This window comes from Mesoplodon mirus (assembly GCF_964341445.2).
Source record: "Mesoplodon mirus genome assembly, chromosome: 20".
In the NCBI taxonomy this organism is placed as follows: Eukaryota; Metazoa; Chordata; class Mammalia; order Artiodactyla; family Ziphiidae; genus Mesoplodon; species Mesoplodon mirus.
Genome location: NC_138996.1, coordinates 673,371 through 693,030, shown reverse-complemented (window position 1 = coordinate 693,030; position 19,660 = coordinate 673,371). Strand labels below are relative to the sequence as shown.

At 41.4% G+C, this 19,660-nt stretch overlaps 1 pseudogene across 1 annotated transcript in view; it reads right to left on the bottom strand.

Moving 5' to 3' along the window:
* LOC309795883 (RNA/RNP complex-1-interacting phosphatase-like) overlaps positions 1–19,660 on the bottom strand; it is a 79,244-nt pseudogene that overhangs the window by 13,133 nt on the left and 46,451 nt on the right. Inside the window, exon 5 of the transcript in view lies at positions 386–442. The product of the transcript in view is annotated as an RNA/RNP complex-1-interacting phosphatase-like (transcript). The remainder of the gene's footprint in view (positions 1–385; positions 443–19,660) is intronic.

The window sequence follows — 19,660 nt, the reverse complement described above, 5'->3', positions numbered from 1 at the left end:
TCTAAATACTATACAATTAAATCACATGTACAGTCAGTTCTGTATATCCAAAGGTTCCATATCCTGCAGATATGGAAGGCCGACAATACTACACCATTTTACATTACGGGACTTGAGCATCCGAGGACTCTGGTATCCATGGGGAGTCCTAAAACCAATCCCCTGCAGATACCAAGGGACCATTGTATATACTTATATCTGGATTCTTTATGTCTCAAAAAATATGTGCTAAATTATTACTGATCGTAACCTCTGAGTAGGGTGGCAAAATTGCCTTCCACTTCATACATTTCTCTGACTGCATTTTTTACATTCAGCTTACATTAGTTTACATTACTGTTGTAAACAGAACAATTTAAACATGGTCTGCCTCTTGGCCACTCACCTGCAGATGACGTAGCCAGTCCTGTTTAAACCATGGGTACAGTGGACACCAATAAGTCTGTCTATAAAAGAGGGAATATGGAATTAAGTAAGCGAAGTAGATACACTAAAAACAAGTTATACAATTTTCTGAAGAGTAGCGTTTATTAGCTACCACAAAACGACCACTATCCTGAAAAGGAAAACCTCGGAAGAAAAGAGTGTTTTTGCAGGAATGTACTATCAAGAATCAACAACTGGGCTTCCCTTGTGGCGCAGTGGTTGAGAGTCTGCCTGCCGATGCAGGGGACACGGGTTCATACCCCAGTCCGTGAAGATCCCACATGCCGCGGAGCGGCTGGGCCCATGAGCCATGGCCGCTGAGCCTGCACGTCCGGAGCCTGTGCTCTGCAATGGGAGAGGCCACAACAGTGAGAGGCATGCATACCGCGAAAAAAAAAAAAAAAGAATTAACTACTATAAAGTCAAAATTCATTTTCTCTGGGAAATTTTGCATAGTCACCAATCAGATGCAATAGTGTGGAATGGAGAATGTCCATCAGGAACTGATCTGACTAAAGAAAAAGGGAGTGGAATAAAAAACAGGCTATCAGAAGAATACAATTTGTTTGTGACTGAAAGAAATGGAATGCCTTCAATTTTAATGCTCAATATTAAAAAGGACAAACAGTTTCTGAAGGGCTCTTGGGGTCCCAAAGCACCTCCATTCCTTTTCTCATTCACTGCTCCTCACATGCCACATGTCTATGTCCTTCTGAAGTTCTCGGGTTAACTACTACCATTTTTATTTCACAATGAAAAAGTAAGGCTTGAGACATAAGCCCAAGCTGCACAGCAGGAAATCTGAAAAAACGCTGGAATCGAGTCTCAGATTTTTCCAACTATGCCACAGTATTTCGTGCTCCAGCACTTTAAAAAAATTATATGAGAAAGTAAAAAAAACAACAACAACATGTAGCTGATCTCTGCAAAAGGTATGTCTGTGACTACGTGCTGTCTGGCATTCATCATCTCCTGCCTGGATTACTACCGCCCTACAATTCTAACAATCACTTCTATTTCAACTGATCTTCCACATGGAAGATGTTACCTTTCTAAAATAGAAACTTGGCTGGATTGCTCTGTTGCTTAAATATCTTCACTTAGCACAGAATAAAGCCCAAGTTTTTAGCACAACATTGAGTACTCTTTATAAACAAATATCAGTCTGTCTGTCCAACTGAATGATAAGTTCAAACTAAATTACAAGGACCTACATCATCCACCTCCCTCCTTTCCCCTGCCAGCCTCCCTGATCCCATTCTCTACTGCCCTGCCCTCACTCACTTTCCCCTGTCCAGCCACACTGGCCTCCTTACTATTCCTCAAACATGTCAAGCACAGTCGTGCCTCAGGGACTTTGCACCTACTATTCCTTCTGCTTCAGAACACACCCTCCCAACCCATCTCCACTCTCCCAGATATCCAATGGCTCTTTTCTCACTTCAAGGCTCTGTTCAATCGACATCGTAATACAGGGGACTTCCCTGATCACCTACCACATTCCCTCACCTCTTCATCTTGTGTTTTTTTTTTTTTTTTTTTTTTTTTTTTTTTTTTTTTTCGGTATGCGGGCCTCTCACTGTTGTGGCCTCCCCCGTTGCGGAGCACAGGCTCCGGATGCACAGGCCCAGCGGCCATGGCTCACGGGCCCAGCCGCTCCGCGGCATATGGGATCCTCCCAGACCGGGGCACGAACCCGTGTCCCCTGCATCGGCAGGCGGACTCTCAACCACTGCGCCACCAGGGAGGCCCCATCTTGTGTTTTTATTCTCCAAAGCATTTACCACCACTTGACACTCCACATATTTACTTATTTACTCATCTCTCTCCCGCACTAGAAGGTAGAGTACATAAGGGCACGAACTTGGTTCTGTTCCTACTGCCTCGAACAGTGCCTTCAACTTAGAAGGTGTTATATAAATATTTGCTGAAAAGGAATGTATGAATTCCTTGCCCTTTCACACTACCCTCTAGTCACCCAAGAGGCTGCCCCTCCAGAGCACAAGATCAAGCCCTGTGCCTTTGGTACCTGTTCCCAATACCTGGGCTGTCCTTTCCTCATTCCGGCAAAATCCTCTTCCACAAAGCTCAGCTCAAACGCTGTCTCCTCAGTCAGGCCTTCCTCAGTTTCTCCTCTATATTCCTGTTGTACTTGATTCTTTAATATAATTAACCCACTTAGAGTCACTACATGTTTGTCTTCCTAGATAACTGTACGTTGCTACTGAACAAAGCCTTCTAGTCACCTCTGTATCCCTGTGCCCTAACAACAACCTATAAGGCTCTCGGTGTTTACTAAAACAATTTTTGTCTGAGTCTCTACCAATTCCAAGGAGTTGATAGTATAGTCTCCTCCTCATTATCAGTGAACCTGGCATCTCTGGGAGGGGCTTATAGCAGAGGAAGCCACCAATGGATCATAACTAAGGTCCTGAGACTGCAATGGCAGAGAGCATGGTGAAGTTAGCCCACTGCATGCAGAAGACCCACAGAGGAGTCAGCATATGCAATGGACGACGCTTGGTATAACATGTGAACAATCAAGGTTTACAAACATGTTCTCATGCACTTGAAAGGATCTTCTAGCCCACGTGGATCACACAGAACACACACAAAGGAGCCTGGAGGAAGTGAGGAGGCTGGCAGCTGCACCCTAACATCTTAAGAGGTCACATTTCTGTGACTACAGTTTACACAAATCAGAAAATTTGCCTCCTTTCTAGACACCCTGGTTATCACAGGCAAGGCCAAGCCTCTCAAGTGTTAAAGCTAAAGTACAGGGAAGATCCGTGAATAGGGCTTAAGATATTTAGGAGCAAGGACCTGCATTAAGCAACCAGGTTATTGAATGAAAACTTATCTTGAAATTCCAGTCTCTCCCTCTCTTTCTCACCTCCTATCCACTATCTTCCCACCTCCATCTCTATTCCTTCTCGCTACTCCCTGTTTTATGTATATGTGTTTATCATTTTTTATATATATGGAATATTTACTGTCTGTTAGGTGCACATTCCTCAGGCTAAATTTAGAAAGAGGACAAATCGAACACTTTCTCATGTGGGTCAGTGGTGTTCCAAAGAGAAAAGATTCCTCAGCCTTAAAACACGGCAAATACCATGTTCCTTCTGACAGTTAGATGGTAGAAAAAGGCAAGGACGCTATTAAGACCTAGTATCAAGAGAGTACATCTTAAAGCAGAAACAAGAAAACACCAGCCTTTTAAGTTCTTCCTGTCTGTCAAGACATGAATAAGAGGTGGTAGTGTTCTTCCTCACTTGCACCCAAAGTATAAAAGCAGCAAAAATATCTTAAACACATATGATGAGGAAGCCACACTTCTGGTCCACTCTGTTTTGTTTGGCTTCTAGGGATCTGTTCGACTCCGAACTTTTGCTTTATGTTTTCTCTTTTATATACCTGAGAGTCTTAACCTTTTCTTCCACCTCTCAACCAATAAATAGGACAAAAGAACATTTTTATTTTTTTATGTCTTTTCCATTCAAATGTTTAAAAAAGAGATAAGTAAGCTAGTTCAGTTCATATTTCTCACAAAAATCACTTTCCAAACTCAACTAAATTGTTTGTGACCATAAACAGGAAAAACACCATACTGTATTAGCACCATCTGACATTTCCACCTTCATGTTACCAAACACAACAGGCCTAATGTCACAACTATTAAAAATGTTAAAAATCCCAACCCCACTCAAAATGCATACCAAAGTTCAGGTAAAGGGAAAAAAAACAAAACAAAAAGAACTCGCTATTATCTTTATTTTCTTTCAGAAATCCACTAACAGCACATTGAAATCTAATAATAGTGTCATCATCTGGCACCGGATGCCCAATTGTACAAATGTTTAAATAAGGAATAGTTTCTGGTAAGTCCTATAAAGCAAAACCATGAAAATACGTATTATTTCCTTTGTAGGGAAAGAATAAAAAATTAATTAGAGAAGGCGGAATGTAAACCAAGAGAGGACATTAAACTTAGTATGTCAGTCATTCTGATAAAAGCCATTTTCTCCAAAGCTACTTTAACCAGTAAGTATCACTTGATTTTCATTAAAACTGCAGAATGGACAGTTACTAGGCATGCAAAACGAAAAGCAAATCTATGCGAATGAATGCACATGTAACTCAAAATGATATAAACAGTTCTACCTACATCTATGTTCTATCTTACATTTCAGGGGCCATACAGAGGCTGTGATCTAAGTAGAATAGTAGAATACAATCAGAAGAACTTGGATTTGAATGAGGAAATAGAGCAAATTTCAGGCAGTGTTGAGAACTGGTATTCTTGGGGTGGGAGAAAGTAGACTATCAATAGAAGACAGAAAAGGATAAGTGAAAATTCTCTAGTTCTGAATTTAAATGGAAAGTAGCAGTATGAACCTATGACACATTTTAGAAATATTAGCAACAAACATACATATTGCCTAGCTCTGACTACTGAAAAAGTCTAGAAATAACTGATGTCATGTCAAAAGGACTCAGGAGTCACTGAAAGCTCCAACTGGTCAAACATAGGGCCTCAGTTAGAATAGTAACTGTAGCGGAGTCCACAGTGACATGAATAAATAAATTTAAAAAATTGGTCACCACTGGAGGATATTTGTCCATCAACTCATTATTTTGAAAACTGTTAAATCAAAGAAGAGAATCATGCCTCTCCAACTGGGCAACCAAATAGTTGATGAGGGGAATCTTCTCCTTATAGAAATATACCCAGCTAATAAGTGAAAAAAAGAAAAACAGAATTCACCATTTTATTTATTTATTTATTTAATTTTCAGGTACGTGGGCCTCTCACTGTTGTGGCCTCTCCCATTGTGGAACACAGGCTCCGGACACGCAGGCCCAGCAGCCAAGGCTCATGGGCTCAGGCACTCTGCGGCGTGTGGGATCTTCCCGGACTGGGGCACGAACCTGTGTCCCTTGCATTGGCAAGAGGACTCTCAGCCACTGTCCCACCAGGGAAGCCCCCACCATTTTTGGAAGCCTCAACTGAATTAATGGATGTAGGTATGAATCATCAGTGACTGCTAATATCACAGAAATAGAAAACTATAAGTCTCCATGGAACAACACATCATCACCTATGAAACTGTCTTGCCAAAACAAAACATGCAAGCTTCATTCTGATCAACTACCAATTTACAGGAAATAAAAGGATTGAAGAATATGTTAGCAACACATGGAATGTAACCATCAAAATCTACATGGGACAAATTACCTGCTTTCTTTAAAAATAAAATTCAAGGAGGAAAAAAAAGTGAGAAAGACATGGAGGGAGAACCTATAGATTAAATAAGACTTCAGAGACCTAACAATCAACGGCAAAGTGTGCACCTTATTTGGATCTAATTCAAAATTCTTAAAAACAATTTTTTTATGACATTTAGGAGACAACTGCAAATTTGAGCACTCACTGGGTATTTACTATTAAAAAATGATATTAAGGAATAAAAGTCCTATATTTTAAATATACATACCAAATATGTATAGGTGGGGCTTCCCTGGTGGCACAGTGGTTGAGAATCTGCCTGCCAATGCAGAGGACATGGGTTCGACCCCTGGTCTGGGAAGATCCCACATGCCGCGGAGCAACTAGGTCCGTGAACCACAACTACTGAGCCTGCGCATCCGGAGCCTGTGCTCAACAGCAAGATAGGCCGCGATAGTGAGAGGCCCACGCACCGTGATGAAGAGGGGTCCCCGCTTGCCACAACTACAGAAAGCCCTCGCACAGAAACCAAGACCGAACACAGCCCAAAGATAAATAAGTAAGTAAGTAAATAAATAAATAAATAAATAAATAAATAAATAATTTTTTAATGTATAGGTATAATTACATGTTGTCTCGGAGCTGCTTCAAGATAACATGGAATGGGGTGAAACAGGTGGGGGTATAGATAAAACATGACAGCCATCAGTTGGTAAATATTAAAGCTGGATGAGTTCACGGGTATACAGGGAAAATTTACAGTATTTTGTATACTTTTGTATATGTTTAAAATTTCTGATAATTGTTTAAAAACAAGACGACACTGTAGACAACCCTTTGGCAGTTTCTCAAATGTTAAACGTAGAGGTACCATACGATCCAACAACTCTGCTACTACCTACACGGCACAGCTGAAAGGACTGAAAGCAGGGATTGGAACAAATATTTGAACACCAATGATCATAGCAGCATGATCCACAATAGCTACAAGGTGGAAACAACCCAGTGTCAATCAACCGATGAATAACAAAATACGGTATATACACACAGTGGGATTTATTAAGGCAAAAAAGGAATGGCACTGTGTTACATGCTATAACATGGATGAACCTTGAAAACACTAGGCTTAGTGAAATAAGCCAGACATAGAAGGATAAATATTGTAGATTCCACTTACACGAGGTACCTAGAAGAGGCAAATTCATAGACACAGGAAAGAGAATAGAGGTTACTAAGGGCTGGTGGGAGGGAAAACGGGGTTGTAACTGTTGGACGGTTACAGAGTTTTTGTTGAGGATGATGAACAAGTTTGGGTTATAGACAGTGGTGATAGTTACACAACACTGTGACTGTATTTAATGCCACTGAACAGCATATTTATAAATGGTTAAAATAAATGTGATTTATGTATATTTTACCACAGTAAAAAAATAGAGGAATAACTGAGTTGAAATTTCAGTTCTTCCTTGTCCGAGACTCAGTTTCATCGTCTGTAAAATTAGTAACTGTAGTTGTCTATCCTCTGAGCTTAGTGCAGAGTAAGCACTCAGAAGGAGATCTCAGTACTACTTCCACTTCAACAGCAAAGGATTGTTGTAAGGATTAACTAAGTCAATGGATATGAAAGAACTTTCTAAATGGCTATACAAATATTAACAAACTTTAGGTGTTACTGTCTCCCAAGGCCATGGAACAGGTCAGAAGAAGGATAATTCTTTTGCACTGGTATGTCCTACATGGGCCAAGAGAATATATGGGTTTCTGTACTCTCTCAGAAGGTATTAGGAAAAGAAAGCATAAAACTTAGAGAACAATTGTCTTTTACCCTGATGCTTAAACCTGCTCAGGCAACTGCTTCAAATAAGTGCTAAAGACATAATGGACATACCTTTCTTTCCTTTTAGGCTACTAACATTCTTGCTAAAAGTTTACTTCGTTTTCAAAACATAGAACATGGAAGCTTATAGAATTTCTTCAGCATATCTACAGCCTACTGCCAAATACTATAGTTCAATTCATATCTTTCATCTCATTTTGAAACAGCAATTACAAATGTGTATTTAAGGAAACCACTAGCTTCCCTTTCTGAACCCATGAAAAGAAGGCCAGGATTCACCTTAGCATAAGATGATAACTACTGAATTTCTATGAATTATGACAGTATCAGAAAGAAGGTCGTTTTCAACTACGGGTTCCATTTACCTCGGGCTTAGAAGAGCGGCGCGTGTATGTTACGTCAATTATCAGCCCGAGTTCTTCATTCTGTTCTTGGATTTTCTTAAAAAAGATGCAAGGGGGAAAAACATTCTTCTGGAGCAAGATTCTTTTCAAAACTCTGTCAGAAAGAATAAAATAAGAAGGAACATGTGTCCAAAATCCTTTACTATATTATCCATTTATTCAAACCCTGTGATGCTAACATATGAGACTCAAAGTAATGTTTCCTCCTCTGGAATTTACAAGCGATATTACAATCCTTTCTTCCAGAGAGATTAGACGGAAGAAAATAAGTTCACTTCTATATATTTATTTCTATGTGTGTTTATTTCATGTTGGTGTCCTAACTGGGCTGTAAATTCCCAGAAGGCAGGGACCACATCAATTTTGCCTACCACTGGATTGCCAGCTCCAAGCAGAGTGCCTGTAAGTAGACACATAAATAAATACTTCTTCAATATCTACCTATATGAAGGATGGCTTGCACTGCTAAATATTCTTTTATGTATTTGGCTTATTTATGTTCTCTGTTCCATTGATCTGTTTGGTTATTCAAGTGCCAGCAACACACTTTTCTTTTTAAAGTAGTAGACTAGTTTTAGAGCCGTTTGACATTCACAGCAAAACTGAGCAAAAAGTACACAGTTCCCACTTATACCCTCTCTCCTTCACCCACACAGCCTTCCCCATTATCAACATGCCATACCAGTGTGCTTCATTGGTGAGAATTCATGAACCAACACTGACACACCATTATCAATCAAAGTCCATACTTTATTGCATTCATGGTACAAGTAACTGACTATTTCTTTATTTCTAGTATAGTCATCCCCAAACATTTACATACTGAGATACATATTGCTGTCATAATCATTACTTTATTCTTTATTTATACTTAGGGCATTCCATTGGGATTTTTTTTAATTAAGTACAATAGTAGGTTGTATTTATCTATAAATTCCATTTCTGGATAGTAAAGGAGGTATTAAAAACTATTTTCTATAAAAAGGCAAAATGGAGTATGACAGTGTTGAGAGCCAGGGCTCTATATGGTGAATTCAGATTTCTGGAAGAATACGGTAATAACTTTTGCTTACCTTTTTTAAAGGAACTTTGAAAGCAATGAAACGAGTCCCAGGCATCCGCTGTCCAACTGGGAGATAGTCCTTCCAACTATTAATATATTTTTGTTAGGCAAATTTTATGTTAGGCTGTTTCCCTGCATAGGATGAATGTGCCCTGCAAATGGAAAGCATATCCCTCTATAGTAGGTCCCTCTTCTTTCTGCTTTGCAATTTGCTGCTCCACTTATTCAACCCCACCTTGTAATAAGCTATACTACCCTTGTTCCTGTTTCCCCATCTTGAAAACAGATAAAAAGCAACAAAACAATGCAAAGGTCTCCACAAATAAGGGATATCTAAACCCAGAGATGGCCAGACCTTCTGTATCCCTGATACAACCTAGCCCGGTGTTGACTACAATGGTATCATTAATACATGCATGTTGACTGAAAGTGTTTGAACTCAATTCTTCCACTTCACAGTTGTGTTTTAGTCCTCATACAAAACCTGATGATAAAATTCGTAATGCTAGGAATCACAGTGAACAATAATATCTGAACTGATTTCTGTAAGATGAGTGAGAACTAAGGTTAATTCAGTGTATCTGAAGCAAAGAAAGTGGGGGCAATAGTGGCACAAGATGGGGCTAGAGAAGCAGAGAGGATTCTAGACCAAGAAGAGTCTTAAAGGCCAACAGTGTGTTTTCTATTCTCAAAACAATGGTTTTGAGCGCTGACTATGAGCAATGTTCCAACTTGCTTTTAAGGTTTCTTGTGTGAAGAATGGATTGGAAGGAAACAAGAAATATGGACACGAGTTAGGACCTAATTGCAACAGACAGGCAAGTTCAGTATTAGCATGTTGAGGAAGAGTTGACAGATTCAAAAGAAACTCAGGAGATAAACTGAAGCGGGCTTAATGGGCTATGAGATGGAGGAAAGGAAGGTCTTAGGGAATTAAAGGGTTTACTGCACACATGAGCCAAGTCCAAAATCAATCATTTGAACGCACAGAGGTAGATCTCTCAAATGACACCGGTTAGCAAGCAACAGTATGGCCTTTATAATTCCTAGAGACACCACAAATCAACTGTTTCGATGGAAAATCCGGCAGTACCCGTGCGTTTTTTCACTCAACTTAGTTGCAGTTCCACTTACTCACATTTTCTCTGCCAAAACAACACAGCTTGAGGAATAGAAGGGGACCTCATTTTGGTAATTAAGGAGTGTCCACAACACTCACAGTCCCATCTTAAAAAGCAGTCCCTCTGCATTTTACCCGAGGAGAAATGGCCAGAGCCTCCCTTTTAAAACGGTGGGGGCAAATCAGAACATCTCACACTGTCCCTTTCAACCACTGTGAACTCAGCCGCGAGACGACCAATACCCTCTATAGCACAGCGCGGACGGGGCAGCGGCCGGGGGCAACAGTGACAGGAGACAGCACAAGACACGAAGCCCAGGCCCAGGGGCTCTGAGCTCCACCGGCAACGCCCAGGGGCCGAGGCGTATTACCTTTCCGGGATGTGCTTTCCGCCCTTCCTCCTGGCCGACCAACGTCCGGAAAAGCCGCGACGCTGACCCCAGTGCACACGGGCATGATGCCACTGGCTCATGTCACCCCCAACATGCCAACCACCCAACGCCAAGAGTGCCAAAGTCGCCAACCCGGCGGCCCTGGTGCCAGCACACAGCCCCGAGACACAAACGCCCAGGCACAAGCCCACGCGGCTCGCGCGCCTCTTTCTACTGCGCATGCGCCACGGCCCGTCCAGATGACGTCACCACGCCGGCGGACGGAGACGCTTCAGTAGGGAAGAGGCCTCTGACGGCTGCAATTCCCTCCTTAGCCGGAGGCTGGTAGCAGACGTTCATTAGTTCGCGTGTGTACCCTTCAGAATTCCACTCGTACGGGACATGGAAAGTTGTCCCACTCTCCCAGTTTCTTGTGTGGTTCTTTCAGATATTTCCCAAATGCTTACATTCACACTTGTTCTATCTTGTACGTATGTCTACGTAATGGAAATCCTGTATTTTATAGAAGAGCAGTATAGTATACACAGTCTACAATCTGTCTTGGATAGTGATGTTCCCAGTCAATTTTTGCGTACATCCCTTCTATTCTCTTTAATAGCTGCGTCACATTACATAATTTACATGGCCAGTCCAATATTCATGGACTTTTACTTGTTTTCAGTTTGGGGATATTCTGTTTGCTTTTTGTTTTTGACCTCTGTTACAGATAGGCTGCAATGTGAACCTCTTTATACATGTGTAGAGCTATATATAAATTTCTAGACGTAGAATTTCTGGAATGAAAGAGATGCAAACTTAAAATATTGAAAGATTTTCAATCAATCTAATCTGCCTCATCGACCTTCAAAAATATTCTATCAACTTATACTCCACTCATAGTGAAACATTTATTGGGTTTCCATTATGTGCCTGGTATCATGCTGGAGGTTGGTTGACAGTATGTATTTACATTGTAGACAATACCACAAAAAGCCTGAGAGAGATAAGAGTGGAGCTCAAGTATAACATGTCCTCACAGTAGCAGGCATAGGGATCTGTACCTGTTAGAAAAACTGTGAATCCTGCCACAAGTGGAACAGCAAAGAACAGCATGTCCTACAGTACGTCTGAAGGTATAATGGCATACTAAATTCCATTGTTATTTATAATAACAAGTGTTGTTTGTTAGTTTTACTTTTTAGTTTTTCATTTCTGGAAGTATCTTACATACACTGTTAGTAAACTTCACAACCATTTGAGGTGGGTAAACTGAGTCAGGAAGCTCAGAATTATTGAATGAATAATTGAATGAATAATGAATGAATGAGTAAAAAGTTCACTACCTTTAACGTATGTGGGACAGTAATATTCTAACCAAGTTTCAATCCACAAGCATTTATTTACAATTCTGAAAACTTCCACATAATTACAAATGGGACAATACTAGTAAAGTACTATTTAAATAAAGAAAAGATACAAGTGAGCACAACGTACACAACGTACAAACTTACAATTAGGCACAGTCGATTTGGTGCTAAGTCATAAAATATTCTTTTGCAATTTATGAAAATTATCCAATAGGCTTGTAATGGCCAAAAAGTACAACTGATAGAAATATCTATAGACATGACAATGTACAAATTGTGACATAAATCTATCAGAAACTAGAAAATCTATGTTGGCCTTATAGTTCCAGCTTGCTAAAAGACACAGGCTTTGGGTGGGTACACAAAACAATCCAGACCTGGCCAGAACAGGGTTTCCAGAAAGTATGGGAAGTAGCAAAGAGTAGGCCTCTCGATGGGAGTGGGTGCAACATGAGATGAAACAATGCCTTAATGGGTATGTAGTATGCTCGCGTGGAAAATATAGGAGCAAGGGGTATTTGGAGAATCACACAGCTAAGTACTTGACACTAACAAAATTGACCAGTATCCCATAGGGCCTCAGGTACCATGCAAGGATTTGAGGGATTCCAGTATTTAATTAAATCACAATGTGACAATGGGAAGAAATAAGGAGAGCCTCAGGGGTAGACGAACTGGGGATGTTACACCAAGACATGTCTCAGTTAACCTGATGGTTTCAAAATGCAGGAAGTGGGTATAGGGGACTAGACAGTACCCTAACTCTAAGAATAAAGGTTCAGGTCAGGGTAGGGCCTGATGTTCCTAAGTGTTGAAAGAGAGGTCTTTAGTTTCTTTCCCCTACATGTAAGATTCTTTTAGAGGTTAGGATGAAGCTGAGCCTGCAAGCTAAAGTTAAATGGCTGGAACTAGGGAGAGAAAATAAGTTACATAGGCTAGGAACCAGGAAAAACCTAACTAAGGGTTTGCCTCAATAGAATTGAATGTTGGAACTGAATATTTTAATATGTAAATATTTTACTGATACCAAAATATCTTACCACACTTCCCCCAATCTCACACCACCCACCCGAACCTGCAGTAGCTATGGGTCCCTTACTTTCCTTGGAAATATAGAGAAAAGAGACTGATCTGGCTTGCAGGTATTTAGTAAGTTGTTAGCCTCACATCACATACTAGTATCATGTAAGTAGGCCATCTGAAGTAGGAAGCTTAGGGGAAAAGCCCTGAGAAAAACTTAAAAGCTTCAGCCACATCTCTATACTACACCTTTCACCATTTCTTCTCAGATAAGCATCATCCCCATCAGTGAAACAACTCATATCTCCTAACAGGAAAAACAGGCCTAAAAATTACACGTGTGTCTTTCGAGGTCCCCTCTACGGGATATCTTCCTGGTACTAGAAAAGTCCCCAGAAAGATCAATCTTTGCACCCCTCCCTGAAAGCTTACCACCAAGGAAAATGACTAGGTCCATAGATTTCCTCCCTCAAACCAGCTAACCTCACATATAAATCAACAGCAATCAGCCCTTACTCACATTATCACCGTCACAAGAGCAGTTAGGGAGAACAGCACTAACCACGGGAACTAAAACAGAGGCAATCCAGGCCAAATTGGGCTGATGGCAGATATCTGCTCCTTACGCTTGGGTGCATAATTCGATTCACCACAGTGTCTTTCTCACAGACCATTTTTACACTTTCTCCACAAAATACAACAGGTCAAGTTCGTTCATGATGCTTCAAGAGAAAAAACTGTCATGAGAAAAACATGCAATATGTCTTACAATGTTGGAGTCCTTAAAAATATGACAAGGAAATAACCATTTGAAAAAATTTTTAAAAATTAAAAAAATTAAATAACCATTTAAACCATTTAAATAACCATTTAAAAAAATCTGTATTCTACAAACATACCAGTGAATTCTATTAAGAAGGTAATATGACATAAAACAAAATGAGAAATACATGTAAGACTGTTCCCTTTAGTGTTCAGAATTCATGGCAGTCGCTGCACTATCGAGCTACTTATATCTATGACTGCCTGTTCTGGTCATACAAAATGCGGCCAAAGTGTGTCTACCTGTTTCCCACAGAAACCAACAAATCTACATGAATCTCTTTTCTCCTGGTCCCTTTCACCTTATCTGCTCCCAGTTCTCCAGCAATGTCCTCTTCCTTCTCTAATTATTCTCCTCTTCATTTTGCTTGGCCTTGCCCCCAAGCATACAAGACAGAGAATCCTAGAGGCCCAAGAGTCTAGAGTGGCTGTTTGAAATGGGGAGGAGATTACAGTAACTGCCACACTGTATATACTTCTGTGCAAAGAAAAAGCCACAGTATTCAGAATGTCTCTCACATATAAAAGAGCTGGATGGCAGGATACCAGTGTGGCCCAAGGAAACATAGGTAGCAAATTATGGGCAAAAGTATTCCAACCAAAGGCTGGAAGAGGGAAGGTCTGCAACCAGCTCTGTCTCCTAGCTCTCTGCTATTTGCTTCCCATGGGCAGAATCTATTCTGTCAAGCATCAGGCACTGAAAAGAAGGCTCCTGATGCTGGAAGTTGACAGCAAGTAACATCCATGAGGGTAAGAATGCAAGATCAAGGCTTGTCATAGAAACAATGCCCAAAATGGGAAAAAAAAAAGAAAGAAAGCAGAAGAGAAACGTAAGTCCAACCTGGGCAAGCCTAGCCCAACCCAAGGAAGGCAGGAATCAAGGAGAAGAAACTAAAAGAGAAGAGCCTTGGACCACAACATTCCCCACAAGGTACACTCAGCAAACTTCACGCTACTCTTTAACCAAGTTACAAAAAGAGCTTCTGAATCCCTACTTTTGCTCCTTAAAAGCTGCTATAAGTTCACGAATTAGACAGATATGATTTCAGAACAACTGTAATAGTTCAAACTAGATGGCTCTTTCCTTCCTAAGGATATTAATAACATATATATAGCTCTAAGTATATGATACATAAAATATAATACTCTGTAGAATATAAGTAACTGTTTGTTAATTATATTAATGAACATCTGTAAGAAATGTTGCAATGTTTTCCCTAATGTAAGAGCCTGGGGAAGTAAATCTGTCTTCTAGGATTTCCTCCCGAGAGCTAAGAAATTTAGGTGGTGTTTTAGCTCTCCTACACCCTCTCCACCCATCCCCACCTTCCTCTTGGGGATCGGACCTCCCCATTGGCTATCTCATATCTTTCAACTGCCTGCTTTCTCACATCATTCTCCTACCAAACCTACTACCACTTGGTAGAGTCTTGGGGTTTCCGTGGAGTTGTCATAAATAAAGTCGGATCATCACAATGGACCAGTGACCAGTGACCAGTGTCCAGTGACATTTGTACTGTTCAGCTGCAGCCACTCAGACATCTTCTGGTGGTGTCTCCTCATCCCTTCTATCTGCAGGTGCTGTTTCCTCTTCTCTGACCATGTCAGGTTAGAAAAGAAACTTTTTAAAGTTTTTCATCAGATTAATTTTGCCCCTAAATTTAGTAGTAGTTTCAAATTAGCATGGAATAATGAGGGAAAGTATTGAACTACAAGTCTGGAGACCTTATTTCAGTTGTGACTTTGGCATTTACTATCTGTGTGACTTTGGAGAAATCATTGACTGTTTCGCAACGCATGATTTTTTCCTTCTCTGTTATGTTAGGATACTACATTGGTTGATCACTCTGATCCATTTCTTTTCTAATATTGAGCTTTAAAGGGTACCCATGTAGAAAATGGTATCACAGACTTCTCAAGAGTGTTTCAACAGAAACATAGAAACGCCAGGTGACACAGAAAACTAGCAATATATATAGCAAGATGTTCCATCTCCCTCCACTAATATTTCGACTAGTTGAAAGGAGAAAATAGGGAGAGAGGATGGAGAGTACTGGGCTCTAGAAAGGCCCAGAGTCTAACGTTTAGGATGTTTAGGATTGTTTTCATCAGCCAAGACTGACAGGAACCAAGTGATAGGAAAAAATATAAGAATGAAGAGGGAAAGCATAGAGGAGCTCTCAAGTAAAACGTAGTTTGCAATGGAATGTTGATGGGAACCAAAGATTTTAAATTAAAGCAGAAACAGCATAGAGTGAATTCTGCTCAGAGCAGCGCAAAACAAAGTGGATTGTAGCAAATCCTTATTTTAACAGACTAAGGAGGAAAGTAAGCCCAGAACAGGGTAGCACCAGGAAAGGCAGACTATCAGAAAAGTCATACTCAGTGTTTTTTGCTTTTATTGCCTCTCTGAATACAGTTGGCACTTGATACTTTTGAATATCAACATTTTAGAAATATGTTTTAGTAATGATGCTTCCTATATACAAAGAACCAAAGTGGTTATGTAGGGGTCTGCTTTTCAATGTTTTATTCTTCCTAATTTTTAAACTATGTAGACATATTACCAATTACAAATTTTAAATGATATCTTCTAAGTTGAATCAGAAGGACTATTTCCTTTGTGTGATATGTAGGTTCTACGGCAAGGTTGCTTTTCGTCTTTACAGTTCTTTCCCTCCTAACACAGAGAGCACATTGATCAACAGCCACCGTTCGTTTTTAGATCTTAGCTACCTAAGAAGGAAAAGAAAAAGTCAAGCCCCACATCTCTAGTTCCACACTGAGGGAATTCCCTGCCGGTCCAGTGGTTAGGACTGAACGATTTCACTGCCAGGGCCACGCGGCGTGGGAAAAAAAATCTGCATTTATCTAAAACAATATTGTGGAGTCCTTTGGATTTTCTTACATTTGAAAATCTTTTTTAATTGGATTCAAGTGATGATGGTTTTTCTAGGTTTTGGGATGTCATCTTCTTGGATGTTGAAGATGATTATAATCTAAGTTCTAGGATAAATACAAAAACCTTCTTGATACTTTTTAAGCTTCCTTTCTGCTTATGATATATTTCTATTCTTTGAAATATATATTTCTACCAGGCTTAATACCTGTGACTTGCTGGGTAAAAATATGAATGAGCACAATAATGAAATTCTTTTACACTTATTATTTGGCTGTCTGCTTTGTACCAGTTTCAATTGAAATACTTGTCTATATATAATTTGCCTACCTATACATTCATATTGATTGAATTTTGTTGCTTGTTATGCATTTTTACTAATATATCTTTAATTCTTTGAAAGCTCTTGATCAATCCAAGTGTCCCGACGTGATGAAAGCCAAAGACACCAGAGCCATTCATCTTAACATGAATCAGGTACAGGAAAAGCCAAGTGTCCTAAAGGTTCCCTCTGATCAACCCAGGAAGAACAAACATAAAGCCTCTGAGCCTATCAGTGGTGCTCCCAAGTCCAAAATCCAGCCAAGGAATCCAGAGTGCCTGTTAGGGGGAGAAGTGGTTCCATGCAATGCTGCAGTCAGTGACAGGGCTCCTGTGAACACGGCCAAGCATTCGAAAGGCAAACCTCAGAAAACTGCATCCAGAAAGATCAGCAAAACTAAGAGCCATGGGCAGGAAAAGACCACAAGGGCCAGGGGAAGAAAGAAGCCTGAAGAGAATAAGCAGTCAGGGAACAAAGTCAAGGCAGAAGAGAAGCCAACAATTCCCCAGATGAAGCGGAAGGAACACCAAACTGAGCTTATCCAAGAGAGCTTTAAAAAGCCTCGAACCTCCCTAGGCATGTGCATGCTGGAGTCTGGGAAGGTTTTTCATGCACTGGGGGAGAAGAATGACAAGAAAACTGGGCTCTCTTCCTGTCGGGTCTTGGGAAATTCAAGCAACCCTAAAGACCCCCAGTCACCCCCACCTAGCCAGCCATGGCAGCGTACCCCACGTGAGGGTAAGAGCCCTGAGAAACCTCAAGTCAAAACCCAGAAACCAGACAGCAGTGCTGAAACAGAGTTTCCATCTCCATCCCAGGATCACTTGCCTCCTCGTGGGAAGGTCAAGTTGATACCTCTGCCTTTTTCTGCCTGGGACAAGCCTCAAGCTCGACCTGCTCCTCGGAGGCCACAGTCTCTGGTCTCACATCTGCCTACTGTGGCAGACCGTGCCCAGACTGCCTCTACTAACTCAGCTCAACCTGCTGCAGCCACTTCATCCCAGCCAGCTCCTGCCTATTTGCCTGGTCCTGCCAAACCAGCTCAGCCAACTGTGACCAACCCAACCCATCCGGGTTGGACCGACCATACCCAGCCTAGTGTCCCTCAGTCTGTTGCTCCTAGGCCTGCATCCTACAAAACTTCATCTGGCGCTTCTCTCCAGCGGGAGCCGGTTCCCCCTGCTGTGACTAAGCGCCACTCCCCACCCAAGCTCCAAACCCCATTTCTACTCCAAGACTTCAGCAAGCAACGAAGACCATGGAGGGAACCCAACGTTTCTGAGCCAGTCATGTCAAAGCCCATCGAACAAGAGCACAGACCAGAGCGGGAGGCCATGAAGAGGCGGGCTCAACAAGAACGTGTGAATGCTGCCAAATACACCTCTTTGGGGAAACTGCAGTTTTTCACTGAGAGGCAAAAAGAAATGGAAATTGCTTACTACTACGGATATTTATAGTAAGAGCTGCTAGGAATGTTGGTGCCGCCTGGGGTACCAGCTGTTCTTCCTTATATAAATAAGATAGGTATAAATTCCTCTATTTATTTTGATATATTTTCAAACAATAAAACTGAATAAGTAAATGTAATAGAATTAATAGATGAGTAATAAACCTTTTGAATTGTGAGATGCTGATAACTCTGGCGTGCTTTAATTTTTTTGGTTTTGTTTTGTTTTTGACGGGGTTGGAATCAATGTCTGCATGAGAAAGGAAGGACTGAAAATCGGATGGGAGAATGAAGGAGAGGGGAGGAAAGGGGTAAAAACTGAGGAAAGAGGAAGGAACGTGGCCCAGGGCCAGGAAGGTCAAAAGAGATTCATGGATTTAAGAAAGGAAGCAGGAGTGAGGGTGAAAGGGCAGAAGTGAAAAGCAGGGTCAGAGGTCAGGGTTGAAAGAACAAAATGTGAGTAGAGCTGAAGATGATGGAAGGTGAGTCTAGGTTTACTAGAAGAAATAGAAAAAGTCTCTTGGGGAGGTTGGCCTTAAGTCTCACAACCACCACAGAGGTATTTAAGAAAACAAGAGGTTCAGGACACATGTCTGAAAGGTTTGAGTTGCCTTATGCAGGTGTGATTATAGTGGGGGTATAGGGAAATCTCCCAGAGAGGTGGCAAGGGCTCAGAGTTATCCTAGGGGCAGCTGACGGTAGGGGCAGGGCCAAGAGAAGTGCTGCATCAGGAGGGAAACGAATACGGCCTGGAATGCAAATCACCATATACTCAACACCTAAGCACCAGGGCAGCTAATGCACTATTCAGTTAAGCCTGGCAACGACAGGCAAGGCCAGTATTCCTGTGCCATTTCACTTAGGAGAGGTGCAGCAAAGGGCTGAGGTCACATCGCATGTGGAGGTACAAGGCCTCAATTTGAGGCCCAAATGCCTCTGAAGTCCTCAGTATTTGCAAGTGCCTGCAGGCGTCCAACCTGGCTTTCAGAGCACAGCATGTTGAGGTTACTGGTGGACGAGATCAAACTTCTGGACAGGCCTAAGTATTAACTTGAGGGGCTTCCTCCATTGACCAGGGGGTGTGCCACCTTCTGTAAACATCACCATCAAGTGAAATGCTCGAGAAGAATCCTACAGACATGCCCACTGTCATGGGTGAGAGCTGTGGGACACGGGCACTGGGCAACGGCTCCAACAGCCACAGGACGCAGGCGCCCAGTGGTTCAGGGGCTCCCTGGGAGGCCTCGTGGGGCTGCTCGGGGGAGTGAGGTTGGCAGATAGTCTCAGGGGTGGGCGTCAAAAGGAATGACGTGGGGAGAAGGGAGAGATGGA